General features: G+C 46.7%; 1 protein-coding gene across 4 annotated transcripts in view; it reads left to right on the top strand.

Moving 5' to 3' along the window:
* Prkn (parkin RBR E3 ubiquitin protein ligase) overlaps positions 1-12,478 on the top strand; it is a 1,238,651-nt gene that overhangs the window by 1,157,847 nt on the left and 68,326 nt on the right. The gene's annotated exons all lie outside the window — the stretch shown is intronic.

The following is a 12,478-nucleotide window of genomic DNA, read 5'->3' as shown; positions in this document are numbered from 1 at the left end:
ATTTAATCTCCCCGTGGCAAATGCTCACAAAATAGGTGGTTATTTTTTTTTTTCGGTTCTGCTTCTCAGCTGAGAGGCAGGACGTGGTAAACTTTATGAGAATGGATCTGCTACTTAGATTCATATAGACACGTAGCAGTTCTATTGATCAGAGGCTGCTGGGAAAATCTTAGTAGTGAAGGAAGGCAAGATATCTGCACAAGGCTCCCATAGCCATACCTGGTACCGGAAGTGGGGCATCGTGGTAACCAGACTGCAAAGAACTAGGCTGGCCTCATGTGGTTTCTAATGGGAATTTGATTTGATATGTGCAAGTGTGTATGTGTTCATGTATGTGTGTGTGTGTGTGTGTGTGTGTGCGCGCATACCGAAATCACAGAACAGTGTTGGGCCCCATTGCTGGGTGCTGACCTTGCTTTTTTGAGACAGGAGCTTTCCTTGGCTCGGCGTCTCCCCAATAAGGCAAGGCTCACGCTGGCCAGCAGGCACCAAAACTCTGCCTGTCTCTGTCTCCTTTGTCCTGGGATTAAAAGTGCAGTGGCTTTGTGTGTGCAATAAGTTCAGTAATTGAACTTATTGGCAAGGACTTTATAGACTCACCCACCTCCATAACCAGTGCTTTAAATGTGTCTTCTATAGGTGGTCATGTATTGCAAAGCAACATATTTAGGGCTTGCTCTCATTGTTACAGTGACAGACACATGTGACTCCATCACATCGTCTGGTAGCTTAAAAATATCCAGCAGGAGCACGCTTCCACTTTGAGCTTGTTGTTGTCGTCGTCCCCCCCCCCCCCCCCCCCCCCCCCCCCACGGCAAAAGCCACTCATCGGTGCCTTTGGAAAGAGCTACGGGTCCCTCCTGGATGGCATTTATCTCTGTGCTATATAGTATCAGCATACTACATATGTGTGTGCCATTTGGTAATTTAAACTTGAAGATCCTACTCTGAGAGCCATATGGCTATTATATGCTAGAACAGAAGAGAACACTTCAGAACCAAACAGTCTCAAATCGTCTGTCCAAAATGCTCGCACTACTAAAGAGTCTTCCCAACCACAGAATTTGAAAGGCAGGCTTCCTCCACCCTCCATCTATAGGACTTGTGTGCGCAACACCTGATTCTTAGGGCCAAATGTAAGTGAGCAAAGGCTATCCCATTCTGGGTAAGATTCCTTCAGTCATTTTCTAGTATTTTATTTGTTTATTTTCCATTCATTCATTCATGCATTCACTTTGACACAGAGTACTGTGTCTAGACACAGGATAGTCTAGAACTTACTCAAACTTCTGATTCTCTTTCCTATCTCCCCGAATCCTAGGATTACAGACATATTCAACAACGCTAAGTTGATCCATTGCCAAGGATCAAAGCTATAGAAGGCTTTCCCGAGGTAGCCCAGCATTCTACCAATGGAGTTACATCCCCAGCCCCTAACATTTCATTTCATAAAGCAATGGAAAGAGCTTTTATTGCACACAGCAGCTCCAGGTCTGTCTTTAACATCCAAGTATGATTTCAAGCAATGCTACATAGTTACAAAGTGTATCTTGCAGACGTTTGCACCAAGCATTCCACCCCCTCACCCCCATCTCCTTCCTTTCTCCTTCCTTCCCTGCATTCTCTGTGCTTTGTACTCTGTGTTACTCCCAGGGTCACTGACCTGAAGCTCACATACATGTGGCCAGCTGCCCTCAGCCATTCTGGGCCTGAGAACCAGCTGAAGGATTCATCTGTAACACCTTCATCAAAAGCAGGAGGTTTTGTTATTACGAAGGCAACTGTGCTTATCAAGCAGAGTCAAAAGTGTAGAGAAGTGAAAAGCAAAATAGAGACATCGACCAACTCCACAGCCAGAGTATAGGCTTTTGACATTGCTCTAAGAGCATGTTGGACATTTTACATCTGCACTGGCTCTCTCTCTCTCTCTCTCTCTCTCATTCTTTCTCTCTCACTCTCTCTCACTGGCTCTCTCTCACGCGCGCACACGCGCACACACACACACCACACTTTTTATAGGATGGACTTTGTACTGTATAGGTTTTAACCACCCTCTTTCCCTCCCCCTTGATAATATCACATACAAGTTTACATTTCCACAAGGCTATGATTAATAGCAGTCCATAATGAGGATGTGCCATAATTTGCCGAAGTAATTCATCTTGCAGAATGGTGGTCATTATCCTATGGCCTAATTTTTACATTTCTGATTTTATTTTTCACTAGGAAGAAAAATGAGCCTTTCCCTTTTCTTGTCAAGCTGTTATTAAAAAGTCCCTCTTACAATAACATCATCTTAGAAGGAAGCCACCTCTGTCCCACTCCATGGCCTCTCAGACCGCAAGTGAGCACAGACCCTCTGGCAGAACAGTATGATGTGGTCCCTTCCTGGGCCCCTCGCGCCTCATTTATTACAAGTTCCATTTCTTGCCCATACATATCCATAGTTATGAACCACTAATAGCTACAATTGGCATAATTCTTAGAAAATTACTTTCCTTTTAAGCTCCATTTTCATGACTTCATATTTATATTTTAAGTCTTGAGTAAATAAAGTAACAAAGAGTGACAAGCCCCAGGTTGGACAATCCACACAAATGTCTAAAAGCCACAGAGAATCTGGAAGGCAGTGCCAGCACTTCAACAGTGCCAGCCACCTTTCCAAGCCCTAAGAGTCAGGCTCAGCCTCCGTCCTCACTGGGAGTGAAAGAGGCAAATTAATAATGAGATATTGAAAATAGATATTTGCTCAATGCAGACACAATGGAAAGAGGGATAGAGAGGTTCGGTGACATCCCTTAGTCCGTGTTCCAGTGCTAACATGAGATCTGGATTTAAATGGAGGCCAAATGGTTTTATTTGCAATCCTTGTCAATAATACGACCCCACCCAGCTCAGCTGCGGTCTCTCTTACAGGGTGATCTGACACATTGCCAGAACCCTATGGAGTCTGTCTGAGCGACAGGTAGCCCCTCCAGCTGGCAGCAGCACCTCAGCCTATGAGATTGTTTCTTGGGCTCCGTTGTCTGACAGCCAGAGGGAGGGGGCCATATGTGCCCCTATGGAATTCCTCCTCCTCGTCTCGGTGGCTACTCCCAGGGATGGTATGATCTGTTGATATCATAATTCACTGTCTGGAAAGAATCACAGACTTGCAAATTGCAGCCCACTTTACTGATATGTAATTAAGCAACCAAATATGCTTTGCCAGAGTAGAGCCAAGACTGCCGGGTGAAAGGAGTTAGGATGTGTCTTACCCGCCCTGCACTGCCTTGAGCCTACATTTCCTTTGGGCTAGTGCTGACTAAGAGACAGCTTTGTTGTGGTGTGTCGGGTAATATCCAGCCCTGTTCAAAAGGACAAGAGTCCCTCCCAAGGCAGGAGACCCCAGCAGTGGGAAGGGTTCAACTTGCTGAGCTGACTGCTTCTCTCCAAGAGAAGATCTGGGAAGTCTTACATGTTGGATGGTTTGGAGTAAAATATTTGACACGCGCTAGTAGAGGCCTGCTGCATGGCTGCAAGCCACTGGCTCATTGTGATCCACTGGTCTCTACAGAGGAATAACAAAAATAAGAGGACATGAGGGCTATCTCAGGCACTCATTTCCTCCACTATTAGTAGGTAGGTTCCCAGAGCTGAGCTCATATAAGATATGTTTTTATCATCATCATCATCATCACCGCCATCACCACCACCACCGTCATCACCATCATCATCATGTCTTGTTTTTTGAGACAGAGTTTTTCTATGTAGCCCTAGCTGGACTATCTAGGAACTTGCTCTGTAGACCAGACTAACAAACTCAGAGATCCACCTGTCTTTACTGTTCCTGGGATTAAAGGCATATGCCTGACTAAGACAAGATACACATATTTTTTCAGAATTAAAGAGACTCAGATTCCACTTGTTCACTTGGTGTTTCAACAGCCACTCTGGTCAGGAATGGTACCCTGACTCTCCATCCCCGTCTTAAACTTGCCCAGAGAAGAATAACGCACAGGAGCCCATGTGGCCATGCATACTTATGGGTTTGATATCCCATCTACAGCCTCCAGGGGCCAGCAAGAGAGCCACTTCTAAGTCAAGAGACTCACTAGCTGCTGCCGCTGGCACTCTTGAGACACAGGTATCTGAGCACATGATAGCTAATGGTACCCAGTGAGTTTAGCCCAGATCCAACTGTGAATCTGTCATTACATGACCAAGCCTGCCTTGCCCATTTTTGTTTGTTCTTGGCTTGTAATAAATACCCATGAGATGTTTGGAGGTATAACTCAGTATTCAGACTAAATGGCCCCCTGTACCTGGCAGGGATGGTCAAGGGTCACTTCTTATCACTTAGCCCATCTTCCCACCTTCAGTGGGAATAGAAACTAATAAGTGTGCATCAAGACCACCCCCCACAAGAGAGGAATCAATCCAATGTGTTTTAAGACTCCATACGTTCTGGCTGGAATTTCTCCCCAGTATTTACAGCCGTGCACTCTTGTAAGGAGTTTGTATTTGGGGAAGAGCTGGAGTGTCTCTGTGACAATAAGTCACCATGTGGTGACTTACATGAACACGTGTCACAGCTTTCAGAAACAGAGCCTCTCCAAGACAGATATGGACTGAGAGTATCATCCAGTGAGTGATAGATACCATGATACACTTCTGTACATTTCCAGACAGAATTGTCTGGGAATGTGTATCATGATGGGTGCTAACACACAAGGACATCCTAATAGTATGACAGCTTAATGTTAAACCCTAATTAAAATGTGCAGGTGTCTTTGGGGTCATTGGGAGGACAATGCATGCAGGATCCCATGAAGCTCCTGAACACGCACCTCCTTGGCTCCCTTTGGAGGACTCTCCTGTCCTCACTCACTTGATCTCATCTTCCCTAGTGACCCCCAGTGTCACCTCTGCTGTGGAGGCCAGGCCTGAGTCCACCTCTCTCTTCTTCCTTTAGGAAAACTTAGTAAACACCTCCCCAGGGGCTAGCCCTCCTGGCAGCCCTCAGGAGAGAGCATCAGGGGACTTGAATCTAGCAGAAATGTAGGAGACACATCAAGCCCCTGAGGTTCAGGGACTGTTGTGGTTTGAACACCCATCTGGTGATGATGGCCTAGAAGGCTGTGGAAACTTAGGGGTATATCTCTGTGGCAGTGACACTTTAAAGAACAGAAACGTCATCTTGTGCCATTTAAACCAAGAGCATGCCACACTTGTTTTGCCCACTGCTCTCATGACCTCCCGTGCAAAGGGGCTTCCTTGTGTTTATGCAACAGCACATTAAAACAGGACGTGGGGAGAGACATGCTACTTTGGTGTTAGAGAATCTTTTTCCAGAGGTCTGTAAGGGAAGTCACTACTTTCCTAAGCCAGAACATCACTCAAAACTGGAAACAGAAGTTATCAACCCAAACCCATATGTTGTTTCCAAATTTATGATGGTTGCTCTCAACTGGTTTTTATAAGAAATTATATTTAATCTCTCTCTCTCTCTCTCTCTCTCTCTCTCTCTCACACACACACACACACACACACACACACACACACACACACACTGTTCTGAGTCATGGATATGAAAGGGTCCCAAGGAAAAGACAGGTAATATAGTTTAAGGTCAAAGCTTGTAACGTTGAATTAGAGCAGGAGTTGGAGGTATTTATTTTGTTTTGTTAAGGATAGGTTACATTTAAATGAACTGAGTACACAGTAGGGAAACAGATTGAGTACATAGTTTTAAGTGCCCTCAAAGCATATTCTTAACTTCTTTCCAAGGTGGGGCAGAAGTACAGTTTCCAAAGGAGAGAGGTATTTCCAGGGGCTTGGGGGAGGGAGCGTTGCTTAAAGGAAGTGAGGTGCTAAGGGCGGGTCTTCCGATTGTATCACCTCACAAACCCCCGTGTCTTCTTTCAACTTCCTGAGCACAGTGCAGCCATGCCTGCCCCTCTATGATGACCTGTCTGCCCTCAGACTATAAGCCAAAACAAACCCTTTCTCTCTGAAGTTGCTTCTGGTCAGGTAGTTGATCGCAGCAAATACGAAGAATAATAAATAGAAGGGAGTTTGTCTAAGCGGGGTCCACACACTGAGAACCGCAGACTGGGTTACATTAACTGTGTAGCAGGGCTCAGGGCCGGGATGCAAGTGTAGCATCTAGACTGAGCCACCTAGAGAAGTCTACTCCTCCCTTGGGGCCTCGAGAGCCGAAGCAGGTTATGCCCCAACCAAAGAAGGACAGGACTACTCAGTAGTGAGCACGGCCCAATTTTTACCTTTATACAACAGGATCAAAAAGCTGTTAGTTGGGAGACACTAACTCGGATGGCATTTCACTCACCACAGTTATCTCAGTGGCTCTGAACCTCTGGACCTCTTGCTCTTTAGCTGTCAGTTAATTACTTTGTTTCCAGTCCCTTAGCAAAACAGTAAAATCGGAAGGGAAAAAAAGACTTAGGCATGTATGAGGGGGCGGGAAGGGAGTCTTAGAAGGCTAGGATTTAGTTCATACTTTAGTGTGACACTTGCAAGGAGGGAATGGTACTGGGAGATAACAGGGGGCATTTTTTGCAGGTCACTGGTATTTGGCTTCCTTCCCTCCTCGTGACCCTCGGGCAAGCTTTATCTTGTCCTAACAGGCTTCCAGAGGAGTCTTCCAGCATGGTGATGGGCCTCTGTGGGAATCAGCTCCCTAAGTGTGCCCTGATTTCTGCATTGTCTGCAGGCGAGGGAGAGATGCTTATCGGGGAGATAGAACAAGGAGGTCCCACCCTTTATTAAACAGCTACAGCTGGGAGTCTCCTCCTAGAGGCCCAAGGGATGCTTTGTGTTTGCTTCCTGCAGAGAGATTCCAGGGGAATAAATACCTCGGGTCCCCCAGCTTTGATGCCCCCAACCCCTGCCACACACCAGCTAGAAGAGTTCCCAGGTCTGAGAACACTGCCACATGACCACGTGACACAGTGACAAGCTCATGGAAAGGGCTGGGGACAGTTCTGGTTCATTCCAGCCTCATCTCTCCAAGTGGAATACAAATCACAGCCCTGACTTTTCCATTGAATTCTTAAATTAAGATATAATTACATCACACATACTCCATCCCTTTTCTTCAACCTCTCCACCCCCTCCATGTACTAAATCCTGATTTATCTGAAGTGTCAAGACTGGAAGTCCTGCTGCTGAGAACAAAGCTTTTTCTCTAGAAAGCAAAGGTCTTTACCTGAAACTAAATGGAGAAAAGGCAGTAATTCTGAGTCGAAATTACTGTGACTATGTAGATCTTCACTGCCTTACACATATTAAATCCAGCGCATCACAAGGGTGATACTATCGTTGGCAGTGGGGCACCCTGAACAGCTGTCCGCCCTAGACTTGATGGCTAGATGTTTATCTGACCTTGGTATAAGATCTGACGAAGGGTGTGGGCAGGAAAGAACTCCAGGTACTCCAAGCAAACAGGTGCTCAGAGTCAGGAGGGATGCTCGTGTGTTCTGGGAGCAGTTCCTCATGTGCGTGTGCCTGTGCCTGCGTCTGTGTGTGTGTAGCCAGCAAAGTCTCTTGCTTTCATGGTAGTATTACTACACCTCAGTTCCTGTAACTAGACTGATTTATTTTCTATACCCTGCAATACTTTCTTTAAAATGGAACCAGCTAGGGATGTAGTTCAGTTGGTAGAATCCTTACACAAAGCTAGGGGTCTAATCCCTAACACCAGGATCAGAGCACTGGGGCCAGATGTTTACACCTTTAATCCAAGCATTCAGGAAGCTAAGCTACACAGTGAGACTCTGTCTAAAATAAAATAAAGCAAAACCTACGTGTCATGAACAAGCCTACAAGCCCAGCACCCAAGAGATAGAGGCCGGAGGATCGAAAGTGCAGGGTTAGCCTCTGCTACATAGTTAGCTCAAGGTCAGCCTGAGACATGTGGGACTTTGAAAGAAAGAAAAGAAAGGAGGAAAGGAAGGAAGGAAGGAAGGAAGGAAGGAAGGGAAGAAAGAAAGGCAGGGAGAGAAAGAGAGAGAAAGAAAGGGGGATAGAGAAAAATATTTCATTCAAATAATTTGATTCATTAAATACTTCTTGGTTGATAGTTTCTTTGTTTTCAGTACTAGAGATTGTACAGAGAGCCTGGAGCATGTAAGGCAAACCTCCCACATCCCAGCCCACTTTTCTCTTTCTTTTTCTAGAGAAGGCCTCACTAATTTGCCCAGGCTAGCCTTGAACTTACAGCCATCCCTACCTCAGCCTCTTGAGTAGCTGGAATTAAGGCTCTTACAGCCTCCCCATCACAGGAGTGTTAACCGCGTCCTTTGAATATATTTGGCGAAGTCAGCATTACAATTAGGCTCGCCCTCTTTTAATGAAGCCACTAGAACATTTAAAATGGTTGCTCTTTTGGCTGCATAGCTTTAGTCTAGACTGCGTCCCTTTATTACGAAAGCGATACAAAATCATACCAACTCTTAGCCATCCCAAGTCGGTTTGGTTAGTAATGTATCCTAGCATCTAAATCTAAGGTCTTAATTGAGTCTCTGCCCCGTGCCCTTCCCTGGGCCCTAATTAGCTACCGGGCGGGTGTTCCACCCTGCCCAGCCATCTACAGCCATACAGTATGGTATTGCATTTATCCTGCTCTGAGGAACCAAATGAGGGAGGCACCATCTCCCCGGCACATTCAAAATCTAATCATAGTAAGAAATGCTGTCCTTCTGCCCCAGCACTCGCACGGTTCCTAGAGATTGATTGGGTGCTATCTGAGAGCAGCAATACTGTGTCCTACAAACCCAGGGCCGTCTCTCTGTTCACCACCTCGTCCTAGTACTGACGCTCAGTATTCCGGACATTAGATAATGTGGGTGTGGCTAGCAGAGCATGGACTCCATGACGTCAGAGAATGGAGGAGGGGATTCACACACCAAACGCGCTGAACAAATAAATGCCTATGGAAAGAGGGCTTTGGGATGAGGGAGGGGTGGGTGGAAGGGCTTCCGAGAAGAGCAAGCAACACTGTTTATCATCCCCCTCTGTAGACCCTCGGGACACCTGGCATACAGTACACACCAGGGACTTGAGGATGACTGAACTACAGCAGGGCCTCTCACCTGCCATGTGCGCTTGCCTTTCCCAAGGTCATAATAAAACTGGGATCCTGGTGTAGAACTTCCAGGGTCAGAGGGCACTGAATATCCGCTCTTCTCACAAGCTCCCGGCAGAGGCCGGCACTCTGAGCTGGGGACCACGCTCAGACTGCAGGGAATGCCAATGTTGCATCCCTAAGGCTTGCCTCCGATTCGTGCCTCACAGAGGGACTGTGAGAGACTGTGGCCGCTCTGGGTTTCTGAGGTTCCCACTTCCCCCTCACTGGAAGGGGTCCTCAGCTGGCGTCAATCTCCTCCCTTAAGAAGATCAAGGACAAAGCAGGATCTCCTTCAGACAGCCTTCTCATCAGGAGACAGTTGTCCTGGGATTTTTGTCTTCTTTCTTTACAAGCCATGGTCCTTTAAGAGTGTCTGGATTTCTGTGCCCTTGACTTTCTCTCTGGGTCTTACCACTTGTCTCTGCCTGCCCCTCCCTACACCTTCAAGCACTCACCCTTACCTTTTTCTGTTAGCAAATCATTTCCGGTTCCCGTGAACCTTCACCCACCATTCCTATGAGCATAACCTGAGTGTGGCTCATCTGGACCAAGGCTGCCCCTGACCAAAGTCCTGGTTCCCGGGCTTACCCCTCCCTTCTGACCTCTAGACAACACTGCTGTCTTCCTGCCTCTCCATTCCAGGGATATTTAGCCTGGTCCATGGCAGCCACGAAAGCAACCCAAAACAATTCGTAAACTTTCGTAAAAGTATGGTGAGGTGTGTGTTACGGGATCTGTTGCATGGTTATCAAGCACGAGCGTTGTAGATAACAGTGTCAAAAACTTGCTCACATGAGGAGATTCTTCTAGTTCCTCCTACCTGTTCACCCTGCAAAGACTGTGAGATTTGAAGTGCCCACAGCCCATCTAATCGAAATGTAAAGTTGGCAGCATGCAGCTTGAAAAAAGGTGGAGGGCAAAAAGCCAATGCCATGTGCAATCTCCCGTGACCTTCCATGCCCTCTCTCTCCCCTCTCCCTCCTATGATTACTACAGTCTTGCACACAGAACTACCCAGCCGGGTACATGATCAAGTTCTACCCACAGTGCACAGCTGTTCCATGGCTCACCCATTCTTCCTGAGGACTGCCCCTCCACCCCAGTTGTAAGCCTCTCTGATTCTGAGTACCCATAAGTAACCATGATTCCCATTCCTGGGGAGATGAAAATGTATAAGATAATAACGATAATAATAATGATGATGATAGTAATAACGACAATATTAAAACCTTGGCTACCTAAGAGGAGGTGGGTGAAAACTGTTTAGTGTGGACAAGTTTGTCAGCAGTCATAGGCATAAGAAGGAGATAGTGCTGATGGGGAGCCGAGCTCTTGCCTTGGGTGGGTGAGACCCTGGGTTCTGGGTTCCGTCGCCAGCAGGAGGGGGACACAAGCAGAACACACTGATGGCCTTGCTCAGGCCTAGAGGCAAGAGGCTAGGATGGGTGTCTCATTCCCAGCTTTACCTGTGAGACTGTGCAATGCCCACTCAAGGTTTAATATGTATCTTTTTTTCCCCCAAGATGGGTTTTTTCACTATATTGCCTAGACTATCCTTAAACTCATAATCCTCTTACCTCCCAGGCTCTGGGATTACAGGAGTACATCAGAAAGGCCAGTTTAATATGCACTTTGGGTTGATTTATTGCTTATTTGATGAAGTAGAAAAGAACACCATCTACAGTGTGCTTGCAGGGTGCCTCCAGCATGATTGGACCCTTTCTGAAACTGATCCCACCCCCAAATCGCCGAGGGCTGGGCCCAGGTGTTCTGGAAGGGGAGACATTTACCTCCCCTACTGTGCTAGAGAGCATAAGGATGCCCACAGGCATATGGGACAAATTTGGATCAAATTGCCATATGGCTTGGATTTCACATTTTTACTGGCGTGGTATAATCATTTTTACAGAGTCTAGTGCCTTGCTACAGATTGTAAATGATAAGGTCAGGAGGATTAGAGACCAGTTAAAAATTATAGAAGACATATGTTGCTCGTTTTACTAATGAATGGCCACATTCAAACATGCTCCCTAATTAATGGCAATATTTGAAAGTGGTGTTGGATCTGATAACTCTGAGACCAGTGCTCTGTTTCTGGAGGACTCCAACTGCTCCAGAAGGTCTGGGAAATGCTGGTTTGAAAGCAGAGCTGGGCAGGCCTTCCAAGACAGTAAGCAGAATTCTCAGTTAGAGACGAAAATTTATCCACCAAGAAGTTTGTTTAAAGGAACACGGATGGTGTGAATCTTGGCATGAAATCATTCCGAGAGTCTCAGCTTGCAAGTAAATCTTACTTTAGCCTTTGGGAACAAGGGAGCCATTACATGACCAAGGCCGTCACTGTGGGAATTGTTCTTTAAAATACTCACAGCTAAGACAAATAGGAGGGGAGCAAGGGGAGGGGAGCAAGACCGGGAATCACTGTCACAAACTGTGCCTCCTTCCCCTCCCCTACTTCCTGCGGATCTGTGGACCCATTCTGAAGGTCCAGGACACTGCATGGGGTGGAACCTAGTACTCTCCTATTTCCTTCTCCCTTGGCCCTCCACCGTGCTGACTGGAAGTCTACCAAGCGGGCCAGAATCAGAACAGAACAATCAAAGAAAAGCTTTAAGTGAGAGAAACTGGGAGTGGGCAGAGAGGGACAGCCACAGGCCATCAGGCCCCTTGTTCAGCTACAGAGACTAGGTTTAGAAGTTGTTCAGAGTTCTTTCCATAGCCAGGAATGTGTCACTCTGGTTATGGACATGGATACTAAAAAGTCCTCAGTGAAAGTGCTGAAGTTCATTTGAGATTCTTCTCAGTGCAGCTTGAAAAGCAAGATGGTTGGTTGGTTACAGCACGTCAGGGAAGGGGCAGGATGTGGCCTTTCCCAAGACTCATGAGCCTTCCCCACAGGTAGCCACACGCACCCTTTAACCTAGCTGCATTGCTTCCTGAAATTCATCCTACAGATCTTCTCTTCCCTGTACAAACCCAGCTATGGGAAAAGGTTCCCCATGGCTTTGTTTATAATGTAGAGACAGGGAAAGGGCGTGAGGCACATGTGCCCACTGGGATCTTACACGGCTGTTTAGATCCAGGGAGACTGGAGCTAAACTCAATACCTGTACCAGGCCGTAAGTGAAGGACCAAGGTGTTGCCCACAATACAAATTAGGACATTTTATAGACCATGTGGTTTTAAAATAGCATTTATGTGTGATGGGTTTGAGTCACGGCAGGACGCATCTGCAGACGCCAGGCTTAGACAGTTCCACGTGCAAGAGGTTTAATTAAGAAGGGGTGGGGGATAGCGGCGCAGAAAGAGAGAGGGGAGAGAGAGAGAGGAAAGAAAGGAAGATGGAGG

The sequence above is a fragment of the Mastomys coucha genome, unplaced genomic scaffold, assembly GCF_008632895.1.
Source record: "Mastomys coucha isolate ucsf_1 unplaced genomic scaffold, UCSF_Mcou_1 pScaffold5, whole genome shotgun sequence".
Lineage (NCBI taxonomy): Eukaryota > Metazoa > Chordata > Mammalia > Rodentia > Muridae > Mastomys > Mastomys coucha.
This window is presented reverse-complemented; position numbering and strand designations above follow the sequence as displayed.